The sequence below is a fragment of the Xenopus laevis genome, chromosome 7L (genome assembly GCF_017654675.1).
Source record: "Xenopus laevis strain J_2021 chromosome 7L, Xenopus_laevis_v10.1, whole genome shotgun sequence".
Lineage (NCBI taxonomy): Eukaryota > Metazoa > Chordata > Amphibia > Anura > Pipidae > Xenopus > Xenopus laevis.
The window spans coordinates 35,614,593-35,635,147 of NC_054383.1; the positions used below are offsets into that span (position 1 = coordinate 35,614,593).

The 20,555-nt window shown below is 39.3% G+C and overlaps 1 pseudogene; it reads right to left on the minus strand.

The window, feature by feature from the left end:
- Nucleotides 1–1,720: 1,720 nt before the first annotated feature.
- Nucleotides 1,721–10,837, minus strand: LOC108696210 (annotated as a pseudogene).
- Nucleotides 10,838–20,555: the final 9,718 nt, after the last annotated feature.

A 20,555-nucleotide genomic window follows, 5' to 3' on the forward strand; every position in this document is an offset into this window, starting at 1 on the left:
GACACTATCTGAATATATTAAAGGAAACAATTCACATGGTAAAGTTTTCAAACCTAAAGAGATCACAGCCAACAGATAGGCTCACATGCAATCACAGTTGACTCAAGCCCTGTACTGGTAAGTGAAAATTCAGCTTTTGCAATAAAGAAATGTTATATATATGTTACATAAATGAAGTAATATGTATTTGGTGGGTTTTGTATGCACTTTCTCTGTAACAAATGATGTAGGGGTGGCATAAATGAATTACTTCATCTAAATAACTACACAAAGTTATTAATTAAAGGAACATGTAAATCCTCAAAACAAATCAATATAAAATAGCTCAAAGTGCTCTTCTAGGCACTTGTGCGATTTACATAATTTGATACTAGTTAAAGACATGAAGTTTTTAAATGGTGAATACATTATAAGGAATTTGGAATAGCACCACCTGCTGGATATTTCAATCAACAGGCTGTAGGTAAAGGGATTCTGTCATGATTTTTATTTGATGTAGTTTTTATTTCTAAATTACACTGTTTACACTGCAAAATAATTCACTCTACAATATAAAATTTCATTCCTGGACCAGCAGGTGTATTTTTTTAGTTGTAATATTGGTATGTAGGCGCCATCTCAGGTCATTTTGCCTGGACATGTGCTTTCACAAAGAGCCAGCACTTTAGGATGGAACTACTTTCTGGCAGGCTTTTGTTTCTCCTGCTCAATGTCAAGCCAATTTGGAGAAACCGCGCACCTCACAAATCTTAGCAGAGCTTCCTGGTGCTCGGTGGTAGGGGAATAGGCAACCACCCAGCCAAGGTACGTAGAAAGATCACCGGCACACAGGAGTTTGTTCAGCAGGGCAAGCCCTTGCAATTTTAATAATGCAGTGCAACGTTTCGGGGCACGCCCCTTTGTCAAGCAAACGTTGCACTGCATTATTAAAATTGCAAGGGCTTGCCCTGCTGAACAAACTCCTGTGTGCTGGTGATCTTTCTACGTCTCCTGCTCAATGTAACTGAATGTGTCGCAGTGGGACCTGGATTTTTCTATTGAGTGCAGTTCTTAAATCAGGGGTGCCCAAAAGGTAGATCGGAATCTACCAGTACACCAGGCCCGGACTGGCAATGTGTGGGTTCTGGCAAATGCCAGAGGGGCTGCTATAAGGTCCCATAGAAAGTCAGTATTTTGTGGGCTGGTTGGAGCTGTTTGGGCCTCTTTGTGGGCTGATTGGGCAATGTGTGTACCTGAAATGCCAGGGCCTATTTTAATTCTCAGTCCGGACCTGCAGTACACCTTTAGCTGGTGATCAGTAGATCTCACACTGTCAACAAACAACTTGTCTAAATCACCCTCTTGTTTTATGACTTTAATTCAGATATTTACTATGTTAAATTTACATAAGAAATAGTTGTTTATTAAATATAGCAATATACATCTTTCCATAAATCAATATTTAAGTAATATTTTCCATGGAACAGAATGCTAACAATAAATTTATGAATGTAGATCATAATGGGACAACATCACTAAAAGTAGACCACACCTTATTAAAGTATGGGCACTCCTGTCTTAGATCTACCAGGCAGCTGTTATCTGGTTACCTTCCCATTGTTCTTTTGTTTGGCTGCTGGGGGGGAGGGAAGTGATATCACTCCAACTTGCTGTACAGCAGTAAAGAGTGACTGAAGTTTAGCACAGCACATGCCACATGACTGGGGGCAGCTGGGAAACTGACAATATGTCTAGCCCCATGTCAGATTTCAAAATGAAATATAAAAAAATCTATTTGCTCTTTTGAGAAATGGATTTCAGTGCAGAAGTCTGCTGAAGCAGTACTATTAATTATGAAAAGTAAATTTTCCCATGACAGTATCCCTTTAATGTAGTCATTTCAATAACATTAATTTGTTTTGAGGGTTTACATTGCCTTTCATTTTCTTAATATGTATCTGCAGCTTCCCTGAGATATTCTCCCCAAATCTGTATAGTGCAAGAGCTAACAAGTAGCTCAAATGTATCAAAATAAATTAATCCTATGGGCACAAAGGCTGTTGGCTATGGCTGTTGTCAGGCTGCGTATTTTTGCAGGCAGAGAGAAGCAGAACTCCTTAGTGCCCCTGCTCCATTGTTTTGAATCCGATCAGCCTGTGTGTGCTCACACACAGTGGAGCTGAAGCCTCTGGGTTGACCTCAACTTCCGATCCACCTTGTGTGCGCACACACAGGCTGATCGGATTGAAATCAATGGAGCAGGGGGCACTGAGCAGAAAACAGCCAGAGCCATCAGCCTGTGTGGCCATAGCCTTAAACTTTCATCTATGCCAGGGACCAAGTGTAAATACAATTATATTTAAACTGTCAATGTTTGTTAATGAGCTTACAGCCACACTCTGAACATCTCTCTTTCTGGCTTATTACACTGTACACTCCAATTAGTCACCTTTGCCAGCATAAGATATTAGCAAGTAGCTAATAGTGACAGCATTAGATAGAGCAATTGACAATAAATACAGACTATAAATTTTAGTCTTCACCCGATGTTTACAACAAACAGCTCACCATTCAGGAAAATGATGCTAGCTGAATCCTTAGTCTTTCCATACGGGCAGGAAGAAGAGCTGCCATCTCCTTACTAAGTTTTAGCTCTGTCTCAACACATTTTATGGCTTCTTCATTCGTTTTACAATAATCTACAATATATTTGTAGTTATTTAAGGATTTCTGTATGTTTTCCATCTGTTGTTTTCCATCAGTGGAAATTATCTTTCCATAGAGACATGCGATGTGGAACATAGCCACCATGGCAGGACGGAGAACATCTTCTTCGCGTTTCTCAGGAAATTTCTGGTCTGGGCTCCTTAATGAGTCCAAAAACTTTTCATAGTATTTGATTGCGGTCTGCGCTAGACTATTGATTTTTTTGATAGTGTGAGTTTCCATTTCATCTAGTTTATTACCTATTGCTACCTTTAAATCCATCATCTCATAAGAAGCGTCTGCCAGCTCAAACTGAAGCTGTCTGCAGATCAGAAGATAGTATTGTGGGTTTAACTCTTTGCACAAAGGTTCTAGCATGTCTATTCTACGCTTGTGCATCTTGCATCGCCTTTCATAATCCTCCTCAAAAAAGGCGAGAAGCTTAAACAAAGAACGATGGTCCTGCATTATCTCTATATGGTCACTGATATGCCCATCTAGCTGGAAGTAATCTTTTGCTTCATTTATGTAATTCTGGCCAACAAGGAACACTTCCCTCGCTTCTTTAAAATCTAATGGAGATGAAGACTCAACTTTTTCCTCTGCTGCTTGAACTGAATCATATATATCACTTCATCCAAACAGAATAGCCTTCTTTCTGCCCTTTTCTTTTTCATCTTCTTCCTTTTTTCTCTGTGCTTTCAGCTCTTCTTGAATGTCTACGTCAAGTTCTCCGATATTATCCTATGTCAAAAGACAAAAAAAAAACCTTGGTTACATATGGAGCTTTTGTAGACAAATTAGACTCGCCACCCATACAGACATGAATACCAGCCGACCCAATGAAACTTCTCATGGGCCAAACGTGGAGGAGTTATCCATTTGTGGACCGCTGAAGTTTGCAAACCTGCAGCCTGCAATTGCTTTACCTATTCTGCATCTAAGCAGTGAGTGGCAAGTATCAAGGAGAGGAAACATCTGACAGTTTTATTGTGATGGCACCTACACTGGTTAATTTCCTGAAGCAAGTTTTTCTCATCCTATATTTTATTCATAAAATATAACCAAATATATTTAAAAATAACAGTGCACACAGGAAATAAGCCTTTGTGTAACAAAAAGTTATTTACTGAATGTTGAGCAGCTGCAATTTGCTACTTACCTCCAGCTTTTTCCGTGCATCCTGTAATAAATTTAGACAGTATTTTACCCAACATCGTGCAATCTCTGCTTTTTTTTGGCGGAGAAAATCAAGCCGTTCTTGTTCAGCCTCATCTGTGACAGTATAAATAAAATGTCTACATTTTTAAGTGCAAACAAGACCAAAGCCAGTATACAAGTCAGCAGTTGTTGAACAAAGTGCTCCAGATATGTTAAACTTTACTTCCCAGATAAAGTTTGTCAGAGGGATGGGATTTATGTCATTATCTGGAGGGACACAGATTGTCCATCGCTGGTTTATAACTTGGCTGTCTCCCAGTATACATGAGTAAATGTATCTCTGAATAATTAGGGAAATTAGATATTAAATATACTATATTATTCATTAACACAGTCATGAAAAGTGTTACCATATTTAGGATTATAAATTGATTAGATTTATGGCATTTTCTCCAGTTTATATTGTTTCATATGTTTGGAGAAAATACAACTGAATAACAAACTACATACTCACTCTCTTGTGCAGCCTCGGCAGAGGGTATCTGTTCAGCTTTGCTAAATATAACATTAGCAGCAGCAAGGCAGTGTCTGGACTCCATGTAACATTGCTGATAGGGAATACAAGAACTATTTATGGTCTGGAAACAATGCGGTTTTGTTTTCTTTCTTTCATCCATTTAAGACATATAATTTGGCTCAAATGAAAAGCTAAAGAGAATTTGTACATGCCTAATACACTTAAATTCCAGTTATCTCCCTTTAACGCCTATTAAATCATGTTATCAAACATGGCTGATGGCAGGAAATTCTCTCCACTGGCATATTTAAGCTGGCAGAGAAGCTCCCCTGTTGGAGATTTGGATTTCCTTGTGCTTTAACTGCATGTTTCCTCATTAAACAACCTACTATAGCAATAGATAGATTATATAAAATAGATTGCAGATTACCTTTGTAACAAGCATGCTTGACAAAGGGGTTTTACTCCCCGAAACGTTGCATTGCACTCCGCTTTGAAATAAATTTTGAAGATTTCCTACAGTCGTGTGCCGTTGGAATTCCTTTCCCAAACTGCAACACCAGTCAAAGAATGAAAAAAAAAGGAAACGTAGAACACACGTACAACACACCTTCTCAAAAATAAAACCAGTGTTTTTTTGAATCATTAAAACCCAAGTGGCTGCTGTGGAGAAAAGCCTGACGCATTTAATTACGCAATTAATAATTGATCCTATGATCCTGTTGATTGATTAAGGAGTGTTCCCGAAACACATCAGGCTTTTCTCCACAGCAGGCATTTGGGTTTTAATGATTCAATAAACAGAGGTTTTATTTTTGAGAAGGTGTGTTGTACAGCTCCTTTTTTCATGTTTTGAATTGTTCATTTAACCTACACTAACCATACACAGGCCAAGTTCGTCATGTGAAACAACTAATTTAAGCACAATCCGATAAAACTGTCTTCTTATCCTTACACTAATGGGTTGCAAAAAATCATATAGTTCCAACAAATCGTCCCAACAGTCAGACAGGTTGAAAATTTTTTGTTTGCGAATTGATGATGAAAATCGGTTAGCGGATGGGACAATGAGAAAATCATTGTTAACTGATCATTCACTGCGCAGGCTGTTTGTGAAAGTAAAAGGAACAAATAGCCATCAGGCAATATATGTTAGATCTTGTAGCCTCTGCAAAGTCTCCTCACATATCGTTTACCATGAATGGGTAAATCGTTCATTAAAATAATCATTAAGCCAACGATATAACTGGCAGGACGGCCACAATGTCCAGCTTTAGTCGGCACAGCTATATTATATGAAGTTCCAACCAATGTATATTATTGTCTCTTATCTTGAAGGTTGTCTGAGTGTATTTGAATGATCTCCTCCTGTATTATCGAGATCTAGTTTTAGATTGCATTTAAGGTCTGAACACTGCAGTAATATCAATATTACATTATATAATACTTTTTACTGCACTTGTTATTGTTAAGAGCGCTGTATAAGGCTGTTAAGTAGAGCTTAAGATCTTTAAAACATTTTTATCAGAAAGATTCAGGGACTTGGCCAAAGAAACAGCATCCCTGAGCCAGAAGGCAGAGTTGGATATAAGTGAAGCATTACTCTTCTGTAAAAAAAATATCATCAACTGCCAGATAACATTCTCATACAGCTGGAGATATATATTTATCAATATGATTACCTCAAATGTTTATTACCTACCGTTTGGTTCTTTCCTGCTCAGTAAGTGTCTGTTCTTCAGAGAAGAAATGTTCATCAGGATCAATTGCCGGTTTACCAATCTACAACAAACACAAAGGAGCAATTTGTTAACCATCTGTGGACTAAGCAATGAGGTTTCAATAAACATATCATATATAGTGTAACCTGTAACCATGTTTAGGATATACTAATGCCTAATGCTAGAGGCAAGCACTAACAGCATGCATAAAAAGGCAATTCATTTAAGTGACGCAAGTGAATTTCTGTCTATGTATAAATCATTGGTTATACTACTTATTGATTATGGTATACAATTTTGGGCACCCATTTCTCCTCCATTAGACGACAGATAGAATAACTATAAAAAAACCTCTGATCTTGTAGGCAATAATGACTAATATATGATGCTGGTTTCATTTTGGTCTAAATTATTAATGTTATGTTTACAAATGGCCCCTTTATTGAAGCTCCCTATAGATCTGTTATGGTCTCTGTCTGTGTTTCAAATGAGGAGTTGGCACTTCTAAAGGTCCCTGCCAGAAGAACAGTAGAAGGGGATAGCCAATTGCAGCCCTGCAGTTTCAGGTCCCGTTCAGGTCAGCTGAGCTGCTGATTGGTTCCTATGAGATGAGTGTCATGGGCTCCTCTGCACAGTCTGGGAAAGGAGCCAGCAGGAAGTGGAACAGATGGGCAAGATAAGTTGGATTTTTGCAGGAAATGGCAATAACTCAACCTGAAACAACTTTTTTGACACATTCTTGTTTTTCACACAATATATCCCCTTAAAAGGGGACATATGGCGTACCTTTATGTTGTAGGCAATGATAAATAATTTATGGGACGGGCTTGAATCTGGGTTAAAAATGATGATTCGTTTTAAAAATGGTCCCTTTACTGGAGCTTCCTATAGATTCTCTCTGTTCCCTGTTCTGTGCATTAAACGAGTGGTGGGAGTGTTCTATCTGTCCCTGCCAGAAGCATAGCAGGAGGTGGGTAACCAATAACAGCCCTGTTTTCACACAAACAAACATAGGCTGTAGTTCCCTGACAGGCATGTCTTTTTGCTGATTAGTTGTCATTCTACAGTGCAAAGTCCCAAAATCCGGTAGCAGGAAGTAGGAGAGATTTATTTATTTTCTGTTATTTATATAGTGCCATTTCCACATTGCTTTACATCGATACAGCATTCTCATCAGTCCCTGTCCCTAAGGAGCTTACAATCTAAGGTCCCTATCACATTCACACACACACTATAATGTGTAATTCACTGAGCCACAGCGAAGGTCTAGTTGCACATTTATATTTAGAGGAATGTAACACCTATTTGGGCTGCATAGCACACAAATAGTTAAACTGTCCAACTAGCAGTAGAAGCATGGGTTACACTGCGACTCACACAACAGGATCAGGGCCTTCGCCATGTGGAAGTGTTCCCTCTATGGTGTAGTGCAACTACATCCCCCAGGCTACGGTGCATACAACAAAAGATGGGCGCCAGGAGGTTCTTGCAGTAAAACAGAAACGGTTTATTTAACTATGCACAAGGCAAGTGACCACAGGTTTAGTAGTCACACAGGAGCTGAGGCAATAGCACATTTCTCACACAGAGCTGCAGGCATTAGGTATTTCTCACAGAGGAAAGATCTCCATTAGGCATTTGCAGTATTCACACACATTCCCTCCTGGAAGTTGTCAGACAAGCAGCTTGTACCCTACAGTCCCTCTTCACTGAGGTCCCTGACTGGAGGCAACACATAAAGCCTCTGGGAAGCTACTCCCTTACTGCAAATCCTTGTTGGAGCTTCAGCTGCTCTTTCTCTCTCACCTCTCTGCCTTTCTCTCCTAGAGAGACTATGACAAGTCTGCCCTAGTGTAACTATTCCTCATTCACGGGGTTACCTGGTCCCCGACTTCTTCTCCAAAGCACATGGGCCTTTCTGGGCCTAGCTGTGCCCAGGCTCCCCTGAGCTCACCCAGCTGGATCAGCATCCACAGGCCAAAGAGGAAGTGGCCACTCCCTACACTCACTATATAGCAGTGTAGCAGGGGAGTGTCATTCTCTCTGGCAGATCACTCTAAGAAAAAGGTGGGGGCCTTAAAGCTGCAGGGCAGATTACCCAGTAGGGGTCCCTACAGGAATATAGTGCAATGGTACATTTTTGTTTCTTATAAAATATGTACAGTCAGACAGAGACGCTCAGAAAGAAAAGGTTTCAGATGTTAATCTGCTCAGGAAAGACATGGTCATCTGAGGCTTCTCATCTCTTTCCTGAGCAAAGTAACATCAGAACAGTTCTCCATTTTCCTTATGAACCTAAAGAAAAGAGCAGAGTGCAGATCTGTCTCTATGAACATAAGCCAGCCCTGACTGATACGCAAAGCTTCCAACAGAGACTGTCTGAAGAGAAATCCCTACCTCTAACCAATGTGTTTGTTAGCGAAAGGGGTAAATGCCTTCCACTTAAGAACATAACGTTGTCCACATTTCAGTTATCCTTATAGATTCATTAAGGATTAAGTATTAATGAATTTCCAGCCAGTTTAAGGATAGTGATTCAGATCTTACCTGAAACTCACAAGACGCAGCAGAATAAAAATAAAACCATACCCTCCTTCCTCAGTGGCAAACAGAAAATGTCTGCATGAGTTGGGGAAAAAAAACTGTTCCAAACCCATAATTAACCATAAAGAACTTTCAAGCTACCCCCAGTCTATGAATATCACCTGAAGAGCTCTGCCCCCCCCCCACATCTGGTGGCAAGAAAAGCATTACTGTGATAAAGAAGAGGTTCCAGCCATGTTTTACACTTATCCTAATTACCTCCTTCATATATTGATAGTATAAGGATTCAGCAGACTCCAAGTATCTCTGTGCCACTCTTATTTCACCCCTGTTAGCCCACAGATTGTTCTGGAAAACAAAATATAATGCTAAAACCAGGGCTTTTGTCGCCTTATCTGCAGCTGATTTCACATATACATGGATACAAGATATTCCAATAGTAAGCAAATATTGTTTGCACTATGTTGTTAAATAAGTACTAAAAGCGCAGAAACATTTAACTTAACAACAAATTCTTAACTGAAATGTTAATCACAGTGAGATTTTTATTCCAAAGCACCGAAATTCAAAATGATTTTTTTTTTTTCTGCGATATTGATTTATGCTGGGGAAAAGAAACTGCTGTATATGCAAGTATACAATCCTCTCACTGCAGCAATAACAGCTTTAAATGGTTAGTTTATCTTTAAATAAGCTTTTGATGTGCCACAGAACAGCCTATTACTGGCAAGTTTTCAAATGGTCATTTATTTTAATAGTTTGTTTGCCCTCCTCCTCTGCCTCTTTCCAATATTCAATCTGCAATTGATTTTCGTTTTTGTTATTATTTTGATTTATTTAGCTTTTTTTCAGCAGCTCCTCGGTTTCCATCTGGTTGTTATGGCCCAAATTACCCTAGTAATCATGCATTGATTTGAATAAGAGACTGGAATATGAATAGGAGAGCGTCTGAACAGAAAGGTGAATAATAAAAAGTAGCAACAATACATTTGTAGCCTTTCAGAGCATGTTTTTTAGACAGGGTCAGTGACCCCCGTTTGAGAGCTGGATAGTCAGAAGAAATTGGCAAATAATTCCAAAATTCTAAAAAAATAAATAATTAAGACCAGTTGAAAAGTTGCTTAGAATTAGTCAATCTGTAGCATACTAACATTCATCTTAAAGGATACCCTTTAAGGAGCAGTTAAGTCCAGGGTTCCCTTTCTGGGTTTTGCTACCAGTGCACCAGTTTCTAGACACACACAAAATATTAATATAACTTGTATATAAAACATGTATAGTGACAAATATTTGGAAAGATAAAGGGAACTTGCAGAGTGGTGTCCAAAGAAAGGCAGACAGGGCCAGAACTAGGGGTAGGGAGAAGAGGCACGTGACTAGGACGCAAAGCTTGGGGGCGCCAGGCACGTACCTCACAAGCAGCCTACCCCTTGACGCAGGGCCGTCCACGCTAGTTTCCGCATGCACGAGCACACGCGTGCGTCCCCGTGTGCGCAGGGGGCGGGGCCGGCACTGGACGCAGGACAATATATCAAGCGCATGCAAGTAAAAAAAAAACCTGTATCTTGCCTCACACAACTACAGTTTCTGTCTGGGGGTGCACTTGGAAGCTTGATGTTAGGAATAGGCAAGGAATCTAAATGTTTTGTGGTGAAAGTAGAGGCGGCTGTGGGAGAGTGAAGTATAACAGACGCACAATATATACACATAGGAATATGGCCAGGCAGAGGGTAGATACAGGGATGTGACACCGAAGAAAACCCCATGACATCCAGTGAAATACATGGCCACACACCTGAGCCTGAGTATACACAGACACGCCCTCCTCTGACAGTTGGTGTCGCTCTATGATCCGCCCGCTTTTAACCAGATGTTCCTCCCCAGCGGACGACTCCTCGGTCTCCGTGTGATTCAGGCCGAGACGGAACTCTATGACCGCCAGGTGGGCTTCCAGCAGGCGCTGCCGCTCTCCCCTATCCCACCCCGGCCCATCGCTGCGCTCCTCTTTCCCCTCTGCCTCGCTCTCGTCTTCCTGCGGGCACAGCAACACCCGCACCTTTCGCAGCAAATCCTGAGCTCGGTACTTGGATCTGTAGGGTTCGTTTTCCGGGTCGTTCTTGGATTCCACATCGGATAGGGTGATGGCCCGCTGGTATGTCTCACACAGCCGCGAATTACAGCGGAGGGATCGCTTTTTGCAGTAATCGCATCACTCGCTTTACGGCAAAGAGCATCCTCTACTGACTTGTGCTGCAGTTCTGAGGCCTTTATTCTCTGTGGGGTGAATCCCCTGGGCAAATATATGAACGTGTATAAAATAAACTGTACAGTGAGCACATTAGTTACGAATACTGACATTTAAACGTGTTGGAAAATACCCTGGCCCTGTTTTCTACTTTGTTAGAGTCAAATCTTTAGACCAGATCTCATTGCAACAAAATAATTGTAATAATAAAAGGAACATTGTAATGGGATTCCCCCCAACAAATCAAAGCAAAAATGAATAATAAAAATCATTTAAACCATGAAATCCAATGGGATAGTTGCATTCAATTGGGATTTATTAAATCTTTGATGGGATTGACTATAAGGTACCAGTTTGTTACTACAGAGAATTATTTGAGTGTAACAGAGACAGCCGTTCTGTTATTCAGAGCTTTCTGGATAATGGATCCTGTACTGACAAAAGTTTGCTTCATATATCACAAATGTATTCTACCAGTATAGTATGTAAAAAAATCATAAAATTATATCCCAGAAATGTAACTATAAAATACACAATATTTAAATAGTACGTATTCGGAGCTCAGAATGTCCCAGCAGTGGAAATGCTGAGCCTGAAGTGTAGTTATAGCAATACAGAGATAGAGCCCACAGTGGCTCAACTGTACAGTCACTAGTATCCCAGCAGTACAGATATAAACATTGTATTAATACAGTATTATTATACCCTACAGTAAAATCATTTTAGAACCCACTTAAACATTGGGTTATGGCATGTTTTGTAAAAATATAATGAACTGCTATATCTGCTAAGTCCCCACAGCATTCATAGAGAGGAGTTCTTTATAGTTCTGCCCAATTGTGCAGCATCATCAAAGACAGAGCTGTCAACACCCCGTCCCCCATTTTATTGGTAGTTAATAGATTTTGGACACCATCCCTCGTCACTCTTAAGCATTCCCCTGATTTCAGACAATTAGCAGCGAAAATCCAATGTGTGCGTGCGCAAAACAGTTCAGTGACGTCAGCTGGAGCGACTGCAACACGGGATTACGCTCTCATCTCAGCGGGACACAGGCACTGGAGGGTTAAGTTAACCTTTCGGGAGGCTAGGACACTAAAGACAAGAACTTTGACAGCCCTCCCAGGGGAAAGGCACATGGAGCGATTCGTTTTCTGAAGTCGTCCGTAATTGCCTCACAAGGAAACTTCGGGCGACTTTGTAAAATGAAGCGCTCCGTGTACCTGCCCCCAGGTGATTTACAGTTTAGCCGGCGGAAGGCAGATCGGGGAGATTAGTCGCCAATAGCTTTCTCAAAAGGCAATCCTATTGGCGAAACACGTGTCAGGGCAAATTTGACTCTATCTCTTTTTTTAAATACACTCCTTGGAGAGTGATCGGATATTGCTAAAGCAATTTTTTAGCGCACAACTTTTTCTTCTACTTTCTCTAATTCTATTTTCCATTCCAATGACTGGGGGGTTTGCGGTTTTATAGTATATTATAGCCGCTTCCATCTAAGATAGGAAAGATTTAAAATTTGAGACCGCAGCCCTCCAGTTTCTGCCTTGATCCCGCTTTGTGGTGCTCCCAGGGACTAGGAAAAAATTGAGTTAGGTTCTATGGGAGCAACTCCACCTGCTATTTATTTCTAATTTCGTTGGTCAAATATATGAACTCAATTTTAAATCAATTATATTAACTTATTGGCATGTGTCACTTTATTAATTTATGAATTTCAAGGGATAAGAAATGGAGTTGGATTAATACTAACACTTGGAAGCGCTAGCACTTTGACAAGTTCATTTTAGGTTTAACCAATTATTAATAAGATTATTTTACATTAAAGTAATGGTGTCTTGATTGTTGTGGAACACAGAATTAATTATGGAATTTAAGAAATTGGCATAGAGTGGATTACGATTGGAGTGAAATAATTAATTATGGAGTAATTTATTTGAATACATTTTTTAATAAGAAAGGCACCTGCACTTTATAATTAATCACTTTAATTCATTATAGCCATTAATTGATTGACATGGATGTGAAGGTGTTTTAATTCATTATTAATCGAGTCTTAAAGATAATTCATATAGTTATTGAGAAGTGATAAACCAACAAGTGAAGGTGATAAACGGGTCTTTTGAGATTTCATACAAATATCACTGTCAATTTTCGTCAAGCGGGGGTGGCAAATTAAAAATATCAAACTATTAAAACAAGGTTCCTTCCTTTCTTCTTCTCTTCGCATGTTTTAATTTAATAAACAATCCTTGTATGTTTGAAATATTTGAGTCTATTTATCAAGAGGAATTAGTAGTATTCTGAAGATTAGCCGCATGAAGAAGAGGAGATTTGTCACCTGGGCCAGACCCTTAGGGGAGTTTTTGTTTTTTATTTATTTAATATTTTGACTTCTTGCAAATAGGGTGAGGTATTTCTGCTGCCTAAGTACATCAGTTGTAGCATTGACTGTTTTTAATCTCCCTTTATTGTGTTTTTTCTCTTTTTAGAACTCGGTATTCATAATGTGGAAGAAGGAAACGACACCAAAGCAATAGAACTGTTCAGTGTCCCAAGGATTACAGGTATGTTCTGTTTTTCACCCATTGAGCCTACAGATTTATATTATAGACAACCTCATTTAGATGAGTAGTACTCTGAATCACAAAGGATTAATTTACTTTTGTTGTCTGCATATAAATGACAATGAAGGGCATGCAAAAAGTAAAATGCCAGAAACAGTGTGACAGTTCAGTTATTAACGCATTACATGTTTAGCATGATGTTTTAAATGGATGCTTTACTTTTAGTATGTTATAGAATGACTAATTCTAAGTAACTTTTCAATTGGCTTCTATTATTTCTGTTTTATTGTTTTGAAATGATTTGCCTTCTTCTCACTGTTTACAACTTTCAAATGGAGGTCACTGATTCTCATCTTTCTATTCAAGCCTCTCCTATTCATATTCCAGTCTTATGGATATCAGTGCAAAGTTGCTAGGGTAATTTGGACCCTAGCAAACATATTGCTAATATTGCAAACTGGAGAGATGCTGAATAAAAAGCCAACTAACCCAAAAACCCACAAATAATAAAACATGAAAACCAATTGCACATTGTCTCAGAATATCAGTCTCTGCATCATATTAAAAGTTTGTTTTAACGTGAGCAACCCCTTAAATGGGTTGTTCACCTTTAAGATAACTTTTAGTATTATGTAGAGAGTGATATTCTGAGACAGTTTGTTTTAATTTTCTTTATTATTGAAGGTTTTTAAGTTATTTAGCTTTTTATTCAACAGTTCTTTAATTTGCACCTTAAGAAATCTGGTAACTATGGTCCAAATTACCCTAGCAACCATGCATTGATTTGAATAAGAGACTGGAATATGAATAGAAGAGGCTGAATATAAGGATCAGTAATAAAAAGTAGCAATAACAATACATTTGTAGCTGTACAGAGGGAGTAACAGCGACACCCACTTGAAAGCTGCAAAGAGTCAGAAGAAAAAGGCAAATAACTATAAAACTAGAAAAAAAAAAAATAATGAAAACCAATTGAAAAGTTGCTTAGAACCGTCTGTTCTATAACATAATAAAAGTTACCTTAAAGGAGAAGGAAAGTCTTCTTCCACTTGGGGGTGCCAAATGTTAGGCACCCCAAGTGATTGTATGTACTTACCTGAAACACCTGGCCAGTGCTTCTATCAGCAGAAAACTGCACCGGCCCGGGGTTCTTCCAGCGAGCACAACGGATCAATTCTTTTCCGGCTTCTTCAAATTTCCCAGGGCAAGCGCATGCGCAGTAGAACGAAATAGGCTACTTTTTAGTTGAAGTTCGGCTTTTTGCTCTACTGCGCTTGCGCAGCCGCGAGAAAAAAGAATAAGCCGTAAGAAGATTGCTTTGTGGTGCACGCTGGAAGAACACCGGGCCGGTGCAGTTTTCAGCTGATAGGAGCACCGTCCGGGGTTTTAGGTAAGGGAATACAATCACCACCAATTTCCTTCTCCTTTAAAGGAGAACCACCCCTTTAAAGAGAAATATATGCACTTAGTACTTTTGAGGTGCAACTGTCCTACTGCTTGTTTAGGCAGAGCTTTTTTTTTTTTTTTTAAACAGTTAGTGAAACTGCCCCCTTTGATATTTGCATTGTTTGAAATATAGAGTATTGTCTAAAGTCCAGAGCCCACCACCAAGACCTGTTTTTATACCATCACTAGTTTGTCCTGTAGAAGGAGTGATTATTGGACTGATACACCCTGGGAAACCAGCAGTAGTGGATAACACAACAAGAGAAAACGGATGTTCAAGCAATATTCATTTCCTGAGATACTATACAGGTATGGAACCTGTTATCCAGAATGTTCGGGACGTGGGGTTTTCCAAATATAGGATCTTTCCTTAGTTTTGATTTCCACACTTTAAGCCTACTAAAAATCATTTAAAAACTCAATAAACCCAATGGGATTGTTTTGCTTCCAATTAGGATTAATTATATATTATTTGAGATAATGTACAAGGTACTATCTTATTAGTTCAGAGAAAAAGGACATTGGTTTTGAAAGTGTGAATTATTTGATTAATATGGAGTCTATGGGTGATGCTTTCCCTTAATTTGGAGCTTTCTGGATAATGGGTTTCCAGATAATGGATCCCATACCTGTATTAGAATCCTTCTGCCTGGCCGAATTTGCATATGCAAATTAGGGGCAGGGAGGGAAATTGCATGACTTTTTGTCATAAAACAAGAAAGTAAAAAATGGTTTCCCCTTCCCACCCCTAATTTGCATATGCATTTGGTTCGGTATTTGGCCGAATCTTTCGCGAAGGATTCAGGGGTTCGGCCCAATCCAAAATAGAGGATTCGGTGCATCCCTAACTTTTAGTATGATATAAAGAGTTATATTCAATTTGCTATTGGTTTTCATTTTTTATTATTTGTAGTTTTTGAGTTATTTAGCTTTCTATTAAGCAACTTTCTAGTTTGCAGTATAGTTGCTAGGGTCCAAATTACCCTAGCAACCATGCACTAATTTGAATAAGAGACTGGAATATGAATAGGAGAGACCCTAATTAATAATAAAAAGTACCAGTAACAATAAATGTGTAGCCTTAAACAGCATTTGTTTTTAGATAGTGTCAGTGACCCCCTTTTGAAAGCTAAAAAGAGTCAGAATAAGGCAAATAATTCAAAACCCATAAAGAAGAAAAAATAAAGGCCAATTGAAAAGGTGTTTAGAATTAGCCATTCTATAATATAATAATATAACTAGAAGACCACCCCTTTAAGGCATAATAAATAGAACATAAACAGTTCCCATTGACATTGTCATGTGCAGGTAAATGATCTGCATATATTTATTGGTTAATATTCCCTCTGTAGGCTGAGCTGCAGCAGTTATGCTTTCAAAGCATCTCCTAGATATGCTGTACTGACTAGCATGAATCCACTGTCTGTTTTGGATAGTGATCTCGTTATGAAGGCAATCATCCTCCTACCCCCAGCACATTAGAGCTTTTGCTATGACCAAGAAAAACAGCATTTTAATGTATTAATGTTGACTTTGTGATTTTTTTTCCCCTTTGACAGATATTTTGGCAACCATTCATACTGCTTAGAGCTGTTAAAGTTTTATCCTAAGGCATTCATTGACACTGAAGTTTCCATCCAACTATCCAGATTGCCCTAAAGGCTATTTCAGAAAAGGAAGAGCTTCGCGAGGCTGCAGAGTAAGATACCCCTTTCTCTATCTTTATCAATTCTGCTTTCACGGTAGCACAAGTAGGTCACTAAGTTTCTTCTCCCAAGAAAACAGAGAGAAAAACAACGGTCCTAATAGCTATATCAGTATCTTTATTATCAGAGCTGTGTGACAAGGGGATACCTAAATGTCTACATTGATGCAATTTTGTATTCGGTACGTAAACATGGCAGTTGAGTTTTTTCTCTATGAAGGATAAATAGGGCAGAAATTTAAATGGATGACTTTGTCCCTGCACACTCGTTAACAAAGGGAAAATAAAAACACCCTTGCAAAAACCTTGTACGGATATTGTCAGTGTAGATCTGTGTTCTGCTTAATCCAAATTATTATGGTTACGTGCATCCCTGTTTCTCGGGCAAAAAAACTTTTCTCAAGGTGCATTTTAAGTTGTAAGGAGAGAGAAAGATCTGGTGGTTCAAATGTTGAATATATTTGGCTGATCTTGAGCATTGGTTTTATATGCCTTTTTTCAATTTAAAAAAAAGTCACCGCACAGATCTGGGATTATAGGTGGCCAAATATGGCACAGCCAGGTATCTGCAGGATAATGTGTATTCTGGCCATCCACAAGAATGGACACTTTCTATGAAGACCTGAGCTCATAGCCTTGTTGGTATTTTGTGACAAATGCAGGCAATTCTTTATTTTACGTTTAACTTCTTGCTAAGGTTTTATTCAGGCCAACAACACAAAACATAATCTTCAAGGAACATGTGGTTTTACTAACTCAGTTGTATGTAGTCATTGGGTGATCTGCCCCTCTAGTTTTCTGGTTGTTTAGCTGGCTGACAAAAGTCTGATGATCCCTAGATGAACTTCTAGTTACAATTTATCTAGTCTCTAGTTCTTGTAGAATGGGCACTTTTGTCTATTACCTAATTGAAGTAATGACCATGTATTCAACCCTCAATAAAATAAACAGTAATAGAGTGTACTTAAGTACAGTGATTTACTCCAGGAACAACATTGACCTTTGGAGAGGTGGGTTATTTATGTTGTGATAAAAAGGGGAAAGACTATTCTACACTAACATTATGTTGATTGTGCCATTGATTGCTCCCTTCTTTACTGCAGTATACAAGAGAGGGGTAGCCTGGGGGTCTATTAGAGCAGTGACCCCCCCCCAAACAGTGGCTCATGAGCAACATGTTGCTCACCAACCCCTTGGATGTTGCTCCCAGTGGCCTCAAAGCAGGTGCTTATTTTTGAATTCCAGGCTTGGACACAAGTTTTGGTTGTATAAGAAACAGGTGTACCTCCAAAAAGAGCCTCCTATAGGCTGCCAGTGCACATAGGGACTATCGAATGGCCAATCACAGCCCTTAATTGAGTTCTCCTGTAAATAGTTTCATGCTTGTGTTGCTCCCCAACTCTTTTTACACAGGTAAAAAAAAGTTTGGGGACACCTGTATTAGAGGCCTAATTTTGCATATTTGGAATCATTGTTGCACTTGGAAGCCCTCTTACCACAGTATATTCGGGGTAACAGCTGCGGTTCCTTTCTTCAGGTTTAGTATCTTTGGCAGCTCAGTTAGTATTTAATCCTTAATTGGAAAAACGTGGTTGTTGCTGGTTACTTGACCTGCAGCAAATGTCGGTCGATAATTACATTGCCACAATATTGATATGGTGATAAGAGGGTAATGTAATCTCAGCTATAAAGTTTGCTTAAAGTCTAGCCTTTAGCAACCAGTTGGTTTAATAGCTTTAGAACAGCAGGCCAGAAGATACAGGTATGGGATCCGTTATCCAACTCCAGAAAGCACCGAATTACGAAAAGGCCTCCTTCCATAGACTCTATTTTATTGGAGTAAAACAGTACCTTGTATTTGATCCTAGCAAAGATATCATTAACCCTTACTGGAAGCAAAACCAGCCTATTGGGTTTATTTAAGGTTTACATGATTTTCTAGTAGACTTAAGGTATGAAGATCCAAATTACAGAAGAATCCGTTAGCCAAGGTCCGAGAATTCTGGATGACAGGTCCAATACCTTTACTAGCTGCTAATATCGTACGTGTATATATCCAAGTTTAAGGAGAAGAATGTTGTTTTTTGCCATGCCATAATAATTTATTCTATTCTGGCTGAAATAACTGTGAGTGTAACCAGACTATTAAAAATGAGTAGTATATTTCTGTGCTCCCATCCTGCTCACATGCTTGATATTTTGTACCATATTGAACAAGGGGTGTAAATTGGTAAAACAAAGAACACGCTAATGGGTTATGACAATTCCACAACTTGTACTGAGTAAAGAGCATAACGCCATCTCGCGAAGGCTTAAGCGCATAGGCATTTTTCGCAGTTAACTATGAAATGCTCTAAAACTGATAAATAATACGTGTGATTTCAGCAAAGTGAACTAAAGGTTAGATTTGAGCTGATCTCTTTATGTTGCTTTGCTACCTGTGAGGCATGTGTTACCCAATGCAACTGAGCCGAACACACACTTATTTAATGTTTACATGATTTTCTAGTAGACTTAAGGTATGAAGATCCAAATTACAGAAGAATCCGTTATCCAAGGTCCCGAGAATTCTGGATAACAGGTCCCATACCTATACTAGCTGCTAATATCGTACGTGTATATATCCAAGTTTAAGGAGAAGAATGTTGTTTTTGGCCATGCCATAATAATTTATTCTATTCTGGCTGAAATAACTGTGAGTGTAACCAGACTATTAAAAATGAGTAGTATATTTCTGTGCTCCCATCCTGCTCACATGCTTGATATTTTGTACCATATTGAACAAGGGGTGTAAATTGGTAAAACAAAGAACACGCTAATGGGTTATGACAATTCCACAACTTGTACTGAGTAAAGAGCATAACTCCATCTCACGAAGGCTTAAGCGCATAGGCATTTTTCACAGTTAACTATGAAATGCTCTAAAACTGATAAATAATACGTGTGATTTCAGCAAAGTGAACTAAAGGTTAGATTTGAGCTGATCTCTTTATGTTGCTTTGCTACCTGTGAGGCATGTGTTACCCAATGCAACTGAGCCGAACACACACTGACAGCTCTGTCTCCCCTTTACATGCAAATTATTGACAAATTGCTGTTACTGCCTGTGACATAAATAGCAGGGGGTAGGAAAGTGGGCAGAGGCGTTATCTACGAGATTCTGTGCAGGGCAGTGCTGCCCATTGCGTATTTTGGAAGGCAGAACCTTCTGTAAGATTTTTATGTTGTAGACAAATTGGACCTAAATAACACAAATTCTGTCAATGCATTTCTTCACTCACAGTCTCACCACTGGTTGAATTAGCACATGTTTATACATGTGAGCAGTAACGCCACGCCAAGGCTTCAACCCTGTTACTGGCACGCCGGGTGTAACGCCTCACACAAGACATGACAAACGTGACAAACAAAGACAACAAACGAGGTTTAAACTGCACGTGTCTATGACGTCCCACCCTTTGCTCATTTGGCTAAAACTAAACTTAAACCAGGACAAGGTAAAAAAAACCCCCATCTTACTTCAGACAGGGAAAAAACCCTTGACCTGGATTTCTACAGAACTATCAGAACTATATATAAAACTAACAGGGTATAGGATCTATAGACATGATGTGCAGGAAGACGAAGCAGTCTGTGATCTTACCATCTGCTTGCCTTCTCGTTACACCCTTATCCTTTCATATCTCACATTCACGCACCATTCGCTCACATATATATACCCACCTTTGGGTAAGGTCACTGGAAGATTCGGGGAGATTTAGTTGCCCAGCAATTAATCGCCTCTTCTTTGGGGCGACTAATCTCCCCGAACTGCTTCCCCTGCCGTCCGACCTGCTAGAATAAAAAGAACGCCTGCAGCATGGCACTCGTGGCGCTTGGTTTTCCGAAAACGCCCAAAGTTGCCTCACAAGGAAACTTAGGGCGACTTTGGAAAATGAAGCACCGCCATGCCGCAGACATTTTT